Here is a 13,668-nt window from a genome sequence, read left to right as displayed (position 1 = left end):
TTCCTACAGCTCAATAGCAGAAAAACAAATAACCAAATTTAAAAAGTGAGCAAAAACTGTGAATCGACATTTCTCCCAACAAGACATACGAATGGCCATGAGGCATATAAAAAGATGTTCAGCATCACTAATAATCAGGGAAATGTAAATCAAAACCACAATGAGATATCACCTCATACCTCTTAGAATGGCTACGATAAAAAGGAAAGATATCAAGTGTTGGTGAAGATGTGATGAAATTGCAACCCTGGTACAGTGTTAGTGGGACTGTAGAATGGTGGATCTGCTATAAAAAACAATACGGAGGTTCCTCAGAAAATTTAAAATAGAATTACCAAATGATCCAGCAATCCCACTTCTGGGTATTTACTGGTATTAAATAGAAATATGGATCCCGAAGGCATATCTGCGCTCCCATGCTCATAGCAGCATTATTCACAATAGCCATGATATGTAAACAACCTAAATGTCCAACTAGAGATAAATAGATAAAAAATACGGTATATAAATACAATTGAATATTATTCATTATTTAAAAAATCATGAAATCCTGCCACATGAGATAACATAGATGAACTTTGTGGACGTTATGCTAAGTGGAATAAGCCAGTTATAGAAGAACAAATAATGCATTATTTTACTTATATAAAGTATCTGAAATAGTGAAATCACAGAAGCAGAAAGTAGAGTGGCAGTTGCCAGGGACTGGCAGGGGGAAATGGGCACTTGCTATTCAATCGGTACAAAGTTTCACTTATGCAAGATGATTAAGTTCTAGAAATCTGCTGTACAACGTTGTGCCTATAGTAAATAACACTTCATTGTACATTTAAAAATTTGTAGAGAGGGTAGATCTCATGTTAAATGTTCTCACCAAAATAAAAATGAACTAAATTAATTATCTAATTAATTAAATGACTTGATTTAAGTACAGATTTTTCAGTAAAGTGCCCCAAATTACACTGAGCATAGACAAGAACCAGCAACTAGGCAAAGTGAAGTACAAGTATAGATGTAGAATTCTAAAATCTCTGGCCACAATAGTTTCTGCTTTTGCATCTTAAACTGAGACTATATGCTAAATAATTGTTTAGCTTGGAATTGCAAGATTAGTTCATGTAGTTACATTTTGTATCTTTCCCACACAGTTCAACCAGTAGAGTTGGCTTAGGAGAATCAATACAATATGGATGTTTGTATACGGGTGTGTTCAATTTCAACTTGGTCCACCATGGAAAACAGGCCATAAGTAAATGACTAAGGTCTGCATTTGTCTCCTGTTCCTCTCATGATCACTTTGTGGTGATGCCTAAGAAGCCCCAGATGATACAAATGCTCAGGTTGGAAGCTTGGGACTCAGTCTAGGAGTAGGAGTGAGGGAGTCCTTACCAAAGCCCAACATGGAACTTGAATCCTGAGGTAGGAAATAGCTATTGAGCCAATTCACAGAGTCCTTTAGGGAAAGATAATCATAAATTTAATTACTTAAAACCTAGAACTTTCTTTACATTTCCCGGCCAGTGTATTGCTACATAAGGGTGAGTCTCAACTAAAAAGATGTGAGCATTTTCCCCAGTCAGAAAAGGCTGTCGTCTCTTAACCTTAAGAACAAAAATAAGTAAAAAATGTTCATCTAATTATATGTTTCTAGCATAACACAATACAGACGATGTTGGCAGATAATTCCAGTCTTTTACCTCACTCATTTTGCAAACACAGTAAAACAAAGTAAATAGTTTGAGTCATCATCTTTGGACTCTTAAAATCTATTACATAAATTGAAAGAAGCATAAATAATTTAGATATTTTTAAACAAACTTACATATAATAGGCAACCAATTTAAACCATTCCTCTAAGTTCCCTGGAAAGAGACCAATGTGTAATCATCAGTTTTTAAATAATCCATGCTGTGGTACCAAATGAATATAAATGTAATGTTAAAAAATTTGATCAATAAATTATAATCTCATTTATTATTTATAAAACACTTTTTGCCACATCCTCTCTGATTTTTTTATAGCCACATTGTGAGGTATACAAGAAGGGACCATAACCCTAATTTTACAGATATGAGAAAACTCATTTGCCCTGGATCTCGTATCTCGTTAGTGGTAAAAAGATCCAGTGTTCTTTACCGTATGCTGCAAAATATTTCCTGCTATTGATAAGACTTTGTTGCAATGACCTCTAAGAATTTTGGTATCATTAAATAAAAGTTATATAAAAGTTGTTCTATTTTTGATAATATTTTTTCTTCATATGGCATACTGGAATTGAAACTTAGAGACCTGAAATTATGTTCTGATTATGTTAACTCACCATAGCTTCATAGTGACACCAAAAGAGCTTTGCACACGATGTTGCTATATGTCCATTTGTGTGTGTATGTGTGTGCGTACGTGTGTGGTGAAAGATGGGGAGGAAAGTTATAACTATCAGAAATATAATACAACATAAAACACAATTAAATCAGTTTTGCAAATTGTGAAACATCTGTTATGTTTTGATTTACTCCAGCATGGTCCAAGAGTTATAAACTTCTCATCACAACAGAAATTGAAAGCAAAGGTCAATTAGAAATGTTATTTCATAGAGAGGTCTACCATTACCATGTCAGAATGCCAGAAATAAGTAAAGTTCCCTTCTTGTTCTTGCTTACTTATCTTTAAGACCTTGTATTTGCCTCTAAAGCTGTATGTTTCCTTGAGGAGAGCATCTTGTCCCCATTTACGTGAACTCATCAAAGCACCAACCCTAGATCAATTTGCCTTCTTCATGCCCATATCCAGGACAGCTAGAGAAAAATCACACAGCCCTACAGACTGGGTGAGAAGACAAACTCGTGGTCCACAAATTAGCTAAGCCTAATCACCTGTGAATTCTTTTCCTTACCTTCAGTCAGTTCCTGAAGCCAGTGCCCTCAATGACTTTTCAATGCTCTTCTGAAATTACTCAGGCCCTGATGCCCTCCCTCTTAGCCTTGGCTCTCTCAATATACTGCCCTTCCATTAACTTACTGATGTCCACACTTAGCTGTACCTCATCATAGGTTCAGAGGACTAGATGTCCTTTTCCCTTTTCAAATCTACATTCTTTCATTTTTTTGTCCTAAATCTCATCTCCTCAGACTTGCTCCATGATCTTGTTCCAACAAGCATTCTCTTTTTTTCTTTAACTTGAATATCTCAAGTTTCACTGATTCCTTTATCTCAGCCTATAAACAAATGTAAAATACATACGCATTGCCCTTCATGTAGTCTACTGTACAGTTTGTCTCGTCTTCATATTTATTATAATAAATTTATTAAAATGCTTATCTGTACTTGCTGCATCCAAACCACCTCTCAGTCACTTCTCAAGTTACTGTAATCTGACTTTTACCCCCACTGCTCTCCTGCATCTTCACTAATGTGGGGGTCCCCAACTCTCTAGCCATGGTGATTAGTAGAGGGATGGGCATGTGACTTATACCTGACCAATTAGAGTCTTCCCTCAGGTTTATTTTGTATTTTGAGATAACAAGGAAAAAACTCCTTCTTTTTTCTGGTTTTGGAGCTAATAGAATATGAATCTGGAACTGCCTAAGATCATGACTCTAGCCTCAAAGAGTCACTTAGCTTAAAAACAAAACAAAACAAAAAAACAGAGAGTCTGAGGGAAAAAAAGATGGTGTTAAAATTTCTAACTTTAGTCATACTCAAAGCCAGCTCTGACCCTGAGTGTTCTCATATGATTATTTTGTCCATTAAATTCTACTCTTTGGCTTAAATCAAATTCTTATTTGTTGACTTTTCCTTCTCAAGTTCCTCATCTGTCATCTACTCCAGCAACATCTTCTCATTCTATTATATTCATTTCATCCTGCATATGCTTCCTTTGATGATTTCAACCAGACTCATGCTTTCAAACTTTAAACTATGAATGATAACTCCCAAGTCTATATCACCAGACCAGTTCTCTCCACTGAATTTCATACTCAAATATCAACATTATACTAAACAATTTCACTTTTTAAAATTAATTTATTTATTTTTTAGACAGAGTCTTTCTCTGATGCTCAATAACTTCACTTTGATTACCCAAAGGCAACTCACTCCAGAGTGAATATAAACTCGTTTTCCTGAGGTCAGTCCCAAGACATGTTTACCCTGGTGGTTCTGGCGTAATTATTAATAGCACTCTTTCACATTCTCTGAAGTGCCCTGGTTTTGACGATAAAATTCTTTGTCACTCTCTCTCAGACTCAATGTTTCCTACACTGAACCCACTATCCTTCTTTCCATATGTCAGTCAGTCAAATTGGAAGCCTAGAGTCATCCTTGACTCTTTCCCCTAAATCTGTCCTCCATGTTATAACAATGTCCAGGCCTTGAATACTTCTTGAATCTACCATTTTCTCTCTTTTCCAGCTGCCACTGCTCTGGACTTTTACCATCTTTGAAATAGCCTCTTAACCTCCAGTCTTCTTCCCCTCAAATCTATCACTCACAATAACAATAAGGGTGTTGAATTATTGGCCCAAATTCTTCATCCCTCCTAGTGTCCATCCTCTTAGTGTCCTCTCCAGAAAGCAATCCCTGGCCCTCTCCTTACCCCAGTTACCTTTGCTAATGACATTGAAGTTCCTTCCACTAGAGATGGAGTATACTTCCCTACCCTTTGACTTTGGGCTTATCCACGTGATTTGCTTTGGTCAGTATAACCACAGGTGTAACTCAAGTAGGAGTTTGGCAACTTCAGTTCTTGTGCTTTTGACCTTGTCATGGAAAGAACATTTCTTGGCTAGCCCATAAGTCTAATAAAGACAAGAGTAAGGTCAGCAAAAATTGGACCCTGTCTACCATCTGGAGCTAAGTGCAGACAAACCCAGGGCTAGACAAACCCAAGTGCAGAACAGTTAACTCCCAATCAAGTAGCAGAAGGGTGAAGAAGAATAAATTATTGTTGTTTTAAGCCAGTTAATTTTCCTGTACTTTTTAATGGAACAATAGCTTATTGACATAACTCCCCTCTCTATTTTAGTTAGTAATACTGAATTCACCCAAAAGAGAAGCCTAAAGATATCCTTGATTTTCCCTCCTCACCCTGACCTTTACATTCCAACAATTCCTAGATCTTACAAATCTATATTCCAAACATTTCTTGAATTCAGAGCCCCCTCTGTATTTCTTTTGCCACTGCTCTGATTCAAACCCTCATATCTTTGATCCTGGATTACTGCAATAGATTTGCCTGGTCTCCTTGTGTCTAGCCCATCCTCCTCAAGAATATGATCCATGTATCCACCAAAGGACCTTTCTCTAAGGAAATTTGACCATTTCTCCCCATTGTATTCCTTCTCCACTTTGCTAAAACTTCTTTAATGGGTTTCCACCATCCACAGAATAAAGTCTAACTTCCAAGCAAGACCCTCACGGTCTGGCCCTAGCTAACTCTTTAGACTCATCCCTCACCACTCCTGCCTTACAATTTTTACTGTAGCAACACTGCTTGTAGTTCCTCAAAACCTCTCCAGAAAGCAATCCCTGGGCCTCTCCTTAACCCAGTTTATGGTTTTCTCCTCCTTGCTCCTCACAATTTGCTGTACATATTTATATGTACTTACCACAGTATAATGACCTATCAGTCTATCTCTCCTACTGTCTTTCTGAGGTGAGACTGTCTTACTCATGCTTTAATTGGAATCTGCCACCCTAGGGCAGAACCTGACACATACGGCATGCTTAGTAAATATTTAGTGAGTAAATGAATGAATGACTGATTTTTTAAAAAAAACTCATAAAACATATTCTTACTGTTTATGAAAATGCTTTTGATATTTTCTGTTCCTAACCCCAAATAATATATTTTTCTTGCTATTAATACATGTGATTCAAAAAATCACCATTGAAATCAATTCACTTATTTACCGAGGATCTTTTAACAAATCTAATGTTAGTAATATGAAAGCAAGATAATGGAGTTTAGCATTTATTTCCACATAGAAACAGATATTTAGTAAGAATTTAATAGAACAGGGCTTCTTAGTCAGATGGCACTTTTCTTTGGTATATAATAGTGAACTAAACTTTGAAAAAAAATTCTTTTACTTTATGGATCCATAACTTTTTTTTTTATTCCTCGTAAGTCTTTCTGCCCTTCAGATCAGATCAATTTACACATATTCCAATTTCTTCCATGATTATTGTTCTACTCAGGCTCTTCAGTCAATTTCGGTAATTGCTATAAAAGTAAAATTGTATTACATGTTGGATGGATAACACCCATCATGTGCTGCACTGATTAACAATTGAAAAACTTCAGTATACTTTAAAATGAACACATATCAAGGTATGTTTCCAAACATCTTTACACTTTCATAGCCTGAAAAGCTCTCAGAAAAAGAACTTATTTAATTTGGTCAAAAATCAATATTTGGTGTATTTTCAATTACTGTCTTTTATAATAAAACTGTTAATGAATAATATTTTCTATGACAACCAACTGAATATACATCATACATTAAAGGTAATTTCAACCAATATTAAAGCCACCAAAAAAGCAATACGCTGGTTTGAGTTTCTTAAATAGGAAAGCATTGCATACTTCTCGGTTATAAACAGAATTCCAAGTACAGGTTCTGAAGACTGAAAGCATATATCAAACCTTCGGAAAAGTAAAAGTAAATAAAGATATATTCTGCTTTACAGTTATTATTTCTGAAAGGTAGTAAGTTATCAAATATATATATTTGATATATTTCACATATATCAACTTATATTTCACATATAAGTTATCAAATGGTATTTGAAAATCTTCCTACCTAAAACAGCTCTTCTGAAAATACTTTCAGCAAATAATTATTTCATAAAATATATATGCACAATAGAGCAATATCTTTTAGATATACATTTATTAGGTTTCCTCTAAGTGAGAAATACTGTAGAGTAGAGGAACAGGTGCCAACAGAAAGGGTCCCAGAAGCATATATACCATATCTAAGAGCAAGAGGATGTTTAAATACATAATTTATATTTCCTTAAGTAGGAAAACAGGTGAAAGGCAGTGACTCAATCTATTGAGAGAAAATCTTTCAAACTTCTTGAAGTTCCAATTTGATCATGATGGCATTCCTCAAAGATTTAAATAGGTATTGATTAAAGACTTCATAAAATACGGAAAAGGGCTGGGAGCATGAATAGTCCAAAACAACAAAGGATACAAATCACTCACATTTAAAAATTTTTTGCAACAGGTATTCTTTTCTAATGATGTGTACCTTAGACCAGTCAAGAAATTGATTTCCATGTCCTAAGCATTCAAACCACTGTCTATATGACAGGAGAGATCTAGAGTGGAATTAATAATTTGTCATGGTTCACATGCAATTATAATGTTAAACAGCATATAATTACAAATTAAACACAACTTTTTTTAAATGTTGTACCCAGGATCAACTGGGCACCCAGGTGCAACTAAAAGGGCAAAACATGTACTCTACATTTCCTTTTATTTTCCCTAACAAGTGTATATTTTCCTTTTTTGTCTTCCTTGGTGCCAAATAAGCTTCCCTCATTATGGTGAACATTATTTATTTTTTCCTTTTTTCATGTTCTACCCTCTAACCACAATCAAAATGTACCTGTTCTTCTCAGATCTTGTGAGGTGTAAGAAATTAAGCTGATTAAGGTGGAAGCACTAATGGCATGATAGCTTACTCTTTCCAGATTTAATCAATGAGGAATGCTTTGGGCAGCAAGCAATAGCAATATGAATAACAACAACAATAATAAACAAACTGCAATGATATAAACCATTGGAGGTACCTCAATGTCAGGTTGGTTTGGTGGCTCACCCATGTCATGAAGGACATAGGCTTTTTCTGCTGTTATGTTTGACCATCCTTAGCACATGGGATTTTGTTCTTTGAATGGTTGCTTCATGGTTTCAAGATGCTTTTCCTAGCTCCAAGTATCACAATAACAAAGTAGCATTTAAAGGCAGGAATTCATAGAAATTAGACTGAGACAAGCCATTTATGTACCTTGTTCCTTTTATTAGAAAGTACAAACTTTCCATGAAGCCCCATAATAACTTCCCTTATATCTCTTTGGCAGGGGAGAATAGGAAAGTGAGTCTCAGGTTTTTTCAGCCTCCATGGTAGAGGTGGACAAGAGAAGAAATGGGTTGGAAACGATTTTTAGATTCCAATGTGAATGGCTACCATATCAGATAACATGACTGAAATTGAATAGGAACCTTTAGAGTTTACATACAGAAAAGAAATAGCAACAAATTGAGGCTCAGTTTGTTTTAAAATCTCTCCCCCCTAGATATCTGTATTCCTATGTTCACTGCAGCATTATTCACAATAGCCAAAATAAGTGTCTGTCAATGGATGAATGAATTTTAAAAATGTGGTACATAAACAAAATGGAATACTATTCAGCCATAAAAAAGAAGGAAATCCTGTCATTTGTGACAATATGGAGGAACCTGGAGAACATTATGTTAAGTGACATAAGCCAGGCCTAGAAAGGCAAACATCCATGATCTCACTTATATGTGGAATCTAAAACAGTTGAACATAGAAAGTAGCTTGGTAGTTACCAGAGGCTGAGGCGGGGAGGTGGTGGCAGATGGGGAAAGTGGCAATGTATACATATATCAAATCATCAAGTTGTATACTCTAAATATATATAAAAATATATGTAAATATATAAATTCTAACCATCATCTATACTTCAATAAAGTTGCAAAAAATAATTTAAGCAAAAATTATGTAAATGATTTCATAATATAATATATAATTTTATAATAACATATAATAATATTCCTTGAAATGATATATGCTTTTTTATTTTTAAAAATAAAACATAAAACTAATGCTTAGAAAATTGATTCCAGTGATGCTTTTGGACTTTAAATTCTAGAACAACTAATATTCCTAGTAAATAAAAGCAGCTCATGTTATACCTCTTGTTGTCATTAACCTTTACTACTCTGTTATATAAGGTTCCCTGTCATTATTGTCCATTAGACTGCTTGGTAATAGGATAAACTTGGGAGGAATTATGCAGGATCTAAATGAAATAAGTGTAAGAAAATAAGAAAAAAAGATCCTGACCATTCTGAAGCCTCCCGGAGTAGAATTTGCCCACTTAAGAAATATTCTCATACTGAAACAACGAAGCTATGAAGAAGATTTGGAACTCTGTGTATTTGGGCTTAAATTGACTGAGTCATTTGGTACTTTGGTTTTGTTTGGAAATGTATAAAAACATCAGGAAAAGAAATATGAAATGGAGTTGGGGAGGCACAGGAGAAAATGTTTTCAAATTAAGATGTTAACAAATAATCAAATAGTTCATCTTATTTAATCTCACAAAAATCCTTCAAGGTGGCTATTATTAGCCTCACTTAATGTGAGGAAACTGAATATGGAAAAAAATAACTAGCTTAGCCAAACTTACAAAGTGGGAAAATTAGGATCTACACCAAAGTCTGTCTGCCAAATCTATGCAGTTTCTATTTCTTCTACCCAACAGAGAAAGAGTGGCCAGAACACAGTGCCCAAAAAGATGTAAATCTTAGCTAAAATGATATCAGTTTTCTGATGGTGTATTAGTCCATTTTCACACTGCTATAAAGAAGTACCTGAGACTGTGTAATTTATAAAGGAAAGAGGTTTACATGACTCACAGTTCCGCATGGCTGGGGAGGCATCAGGAAACTTACAATCATGGCAGAGGGTGAAGGGGAAGCAAGGCATGTCTTACATGGTGGCAGGAGAGAGAGAGAGAGCAAAGAAAGCCACATCCTTTTAAACCATCAGTTCTTGTGAGAACTCACTCACTATCACGAGAACAGCATGAGGGAAACTTCCGCCATGATCCAATCACCTCCCACCATGTCCCTCCTCCGACACGTGGGGATTACAATTTGAGGTGAGATTTTGGTAGGGACACAGAGCCAAACCATATCAGATGGAAATAGGAAATGTCTTACGATGCACAGGAATGTTCACAAAGCAATCACTGAATGAAGCTGATTGACCAGAGACTATCAAGAAAAGGGTGAGCCTTGTAATATGAAGACAATCAATTTGGCCCCTCAGAAGTGAGGGAGAAATAAGGGACAGTGAATGAAAGAGGAAAGTTTAAGGAGAGGAGGAAATGAGGGAGAGAAGAAAGTGAGGCAAGAGAGAGAGTAAGGCAATGAGGTGATGAAGAGGGGACCAGTTTTGCAGGAAATACTTATTATCCGTGTATTCCTACATATACAGAATCTGTGTGTAAAGTAGAAAAAGTCTCCACTAGGAAGATAATTAGAGGTTATTAATATTCCTTTTATCACTTAGCAACCAAGACACATGCTTATTTCTGCTCCCCAGAAGCAATGTTAGCTACTAGTTTCAATTCAGGAAAATGTATATCTTCAGAAAGGTTTATATGAGATATTTATTCAGCTTTTTCTCAAACTTCTTCATATTTTCACTATAAACATTAAACTGAAAGTGTGTTCGAAAAATTGTATTCCACCATGAAAATGTAGAAGCATACTTTCTGATGAAGTTTATGTGGTGTAAATCATGATGCTGAGAACCAGCATAGAAAAGGATGAGATTTAAAGGTTTGAGAGGAATATCATAACCACGATGGGCATCAATAGTTTCTATCAAATAAATTGTCACCCATGTCCAAAGAAGAATTAATTACATGGTAACACAAAAGCATGATTCCAATGAAAAATCCAGTTCCAAGAATTAGAATTTCCAAAGGATGTGCATATTCAGCTTCTATTCCAAATGGAGCTTGAAACTCATGATGAATTTTATGAATCTATTTACATATTCTTTTTGTGGTAAAGGAATCTATGCAGGCTTAGAAATAGTGCCAAGTAGTATCAAAGACTGTAGTATAGCCAAAGCACCTTACCAAAAGCATATACCATTTTGTCATTCTTTTTCAATCATAAAGAATATTGAAATACTCTGTAAAATAATAGGTTCCACACATAAAAGCAGCTGGATATAAAAGTGATTAAAGAGAAGTAATTTAAAGCACTTCCATTGGTTTTCCTATGTCTCTGGTTTATATTTTTCAATGTTATTCTTTTTAATGCAAGGTATAAATTGAAATAGGAACCCAGGTAAAAAGAACAAGAAATAAAAGTTTTCATGAACAATAGCAGATCCCCATGTTGCAATCTAGAACATTGCATAATTATTAACATACAATTCCAAGCATTTTAAAATGGTTCTTGCAGAGGACTGTCAGGTAAAAGTGAATCTACATACTCCACAGCTACAAATGCTGAACTACAGATGCTGGCACTTTCATTTGTTGCCATTTCTCAAATCTCTGCATAGAGCCTTCTAATTCTGGATAGTCATAAGGTGACTGTAGCCATGATTTTTGATGCTTCTGATTTTGTCATTCCACCTGTTTTAGCCAACTCTCATTTACTCATGAGTAAATCATACCTAATAAATTTCTAAAACTCAAACTGACTTCTAACAACAGACTTGCTGATGCGAACTCAGGAAGTACAAATTTGTTTACTGTTAAGATTAAGTAAACATACCACAACAGGATGCAGATGGAATTTTAAGGCCCAATTTGAAGACACGCTCTAAGTTCATTGAGTCTTCAGTGAGCCACCAACAGTGGAGATCAGGTCTATTGGAAGGTGCCAGGACAGTGTCACCCTTATCATCAACCAACACCACCCTGCTTTCCCATCAAGACTGGAGAACTATGCAGAAGGTGGAAAAGTCACCAGTCTTTTGGGCGCTGTTCATGGAGACTGATTATTCCCTCCCATCCCACTGAGGAGAAAATAATTTTCTGAAATAAAATGATTATTTCCAGGAATACAAAGTAAGATGAGAGTCATGAAATCTGACTAAGATGTCATAAAGTTAGTATCAAATCTTTGGGAAAGGGGTGTTGACACAGTTGGGGGACAGTTAACTGAAAAAAATAAAACCACATCATATTTTTCTTGTTACTGAATTAAAAACCCTCAACAAACTTGCTCCATGAAAGCTGAAAAGGTAAATTCTAAAATCATATAATTCACAGTTATCTCAATTTATAATTCTTGTAAAAATAGAATTACTATACCTATATCTCTGCTTTGCTTCAGATTGTATTCTCAAGAACACAGTACAATTTATTGAAACAATAACATATATGTAAAGTTAAGAGTAGTTGCAGAATGCAAAAGCTTTGCTTTGAAATCAGTCTACCATCTATTTAATTATTAGTATAGGAAGTTGTACCAGCTTTGGAAGTTAGTTTAATTTGGGTTCCCCCAAAAGTAGACCCTGAGGCAAGGACTTGGAGGCAGGTAAGTATTTATGAGGTAATCCCAGGATGCAAAAGTGAGAGATAGAGAAAGTGAGACAGAGAAAGGAAGAAAAAATCAAATGTATTCTACTTCTATAGAAAAATGAGACTCAGTCTCCTTAAGGATACTGTGAAGAACTGCACACAATGCTCTTCAAAATTATACCATCAAAGGTAGGAGTGGCTGGGGCATTATTCTACCTACTCCTACTCACCATTGGCTAAGGATTGTCTCTGGAGGTGTTAACTTACTTTCAGTTGTGCCTGCATTCATGGAATGACCCTCCATTTTTTGCCCCACTGCCCACTTGGCATGGGTCTCTGGCAAGTGCAGGGGCCTCATCTCCACAAGTGAATGGAAATCAAGTTCCCAAGGGGTTGGGGCAGTTTTGTGGTATGTCACAAATTCCTGCTATAGAGGTTTAAGTGATTTCTGCCTTCTTCATGGAATCACCTGCTAATGTAATAGATTTCTTTAAGTATATTATCAATTACACAGGCATTTTAAGATAAAAAACATACTCATCAATTATTGCCAAATGTCAAATCTCAATCAAAATGACCCCCAGACTCTTTTCCCAGAAAAAAAAAAATCTTTTTCAACAGGTACAGCATTTCCAAAACAGACCAGACCTGTGATAGACTTTTAAATATTAAGAATACATAGGATGGTGAGTAAGAAGATTTGGTTATAGCTTAGCCTAGGGCCATAAACAATCCATAAATAAACATGAAACGACTATGCTCCAAAATTCCTCAGCTATGTCAGGCCATGGGAAGTTCCTTTCTCAGGCTTCCACCTGAGAGGCTTCTGCTTGACATATAAGGAGCATTTATAGTAAACTGAATTTTGATAAAAAGCTCCAGAAAAGCAGGGAACAATTGTTTATGAAAATCATCTAGATTAGTGTGTTCAGAACTGTGCCGATGAGGCCATGGGAGAGAAAAAAATAAAGGGGTAGGTCTGGACTCCTCCCTTGCTTCAGCAGGAGCCATGGTGAATTTTTGTTTGTTTTGTTTAGGCTTTTGCTTCAGCTTGAAAGACACAGAACAAATTCTCTCAATTTACAAATGAAACACAGGCTGGGAGCCATTAAGTGGCTTGTTAAAGACCACACTGCCAGACAGAAGCAGAGCTAAAACGAGGAATCTGACTTCTAAGTAACAAAGACTCCCTCCTTTAACCTAGTTCCAACCTTGGGCTCCCGTCTTTGTCCCTGTAGAATCAAGTATAAGCAAGAATGGGGCTAAGTTAGTTTACTGAAAATCCCCCACACTTTGTATAATCAAATTTCTCATCCCCCATCCTCGATATCAAATCACCCTGGCCAGCCT

General features: G+C 35.7%; 1 protein-coding gene and 1 pseudogene across 5 annotated transcripts in view; both read right to left on the bottom strand.

The window, feature by feature from the left end:
* The window catches only part of SYTL5 (synaptotagmin like 5), a 222,942-nt gene that overhangs the window by 171,324 nt on the left and 37,950 nt on the right, over window positions 1–13,668 (bottom strand). The gene's annotated exons all lie outside the window — the stretch shown is intronic.
* LOC104003867 (methylsterol monooxygenase 1-like) lies at window positions 10,428–10,982 on the bottom strand (annotated as a pseudogene).

The sequence above is a fragment of the Pan troglodytes genome, chromosome X, assembly GCF_028858775.2.
Source record: "Pan troglodytes isolate AG18354 chromosome X, NHGRI_mPanTro3-v2.0_pri, whole genome shotgun sequence".
Classification (NCBI taxonomy): domain Eukaryota; kingdom Metazoa; phylum Chordata; class Mammalia; order Primates; family Hominidae; genus Pan; species Pan troglodytes.
This window is presented reverse-complemented; position numbering and strand designations above follow the sequence as displayed.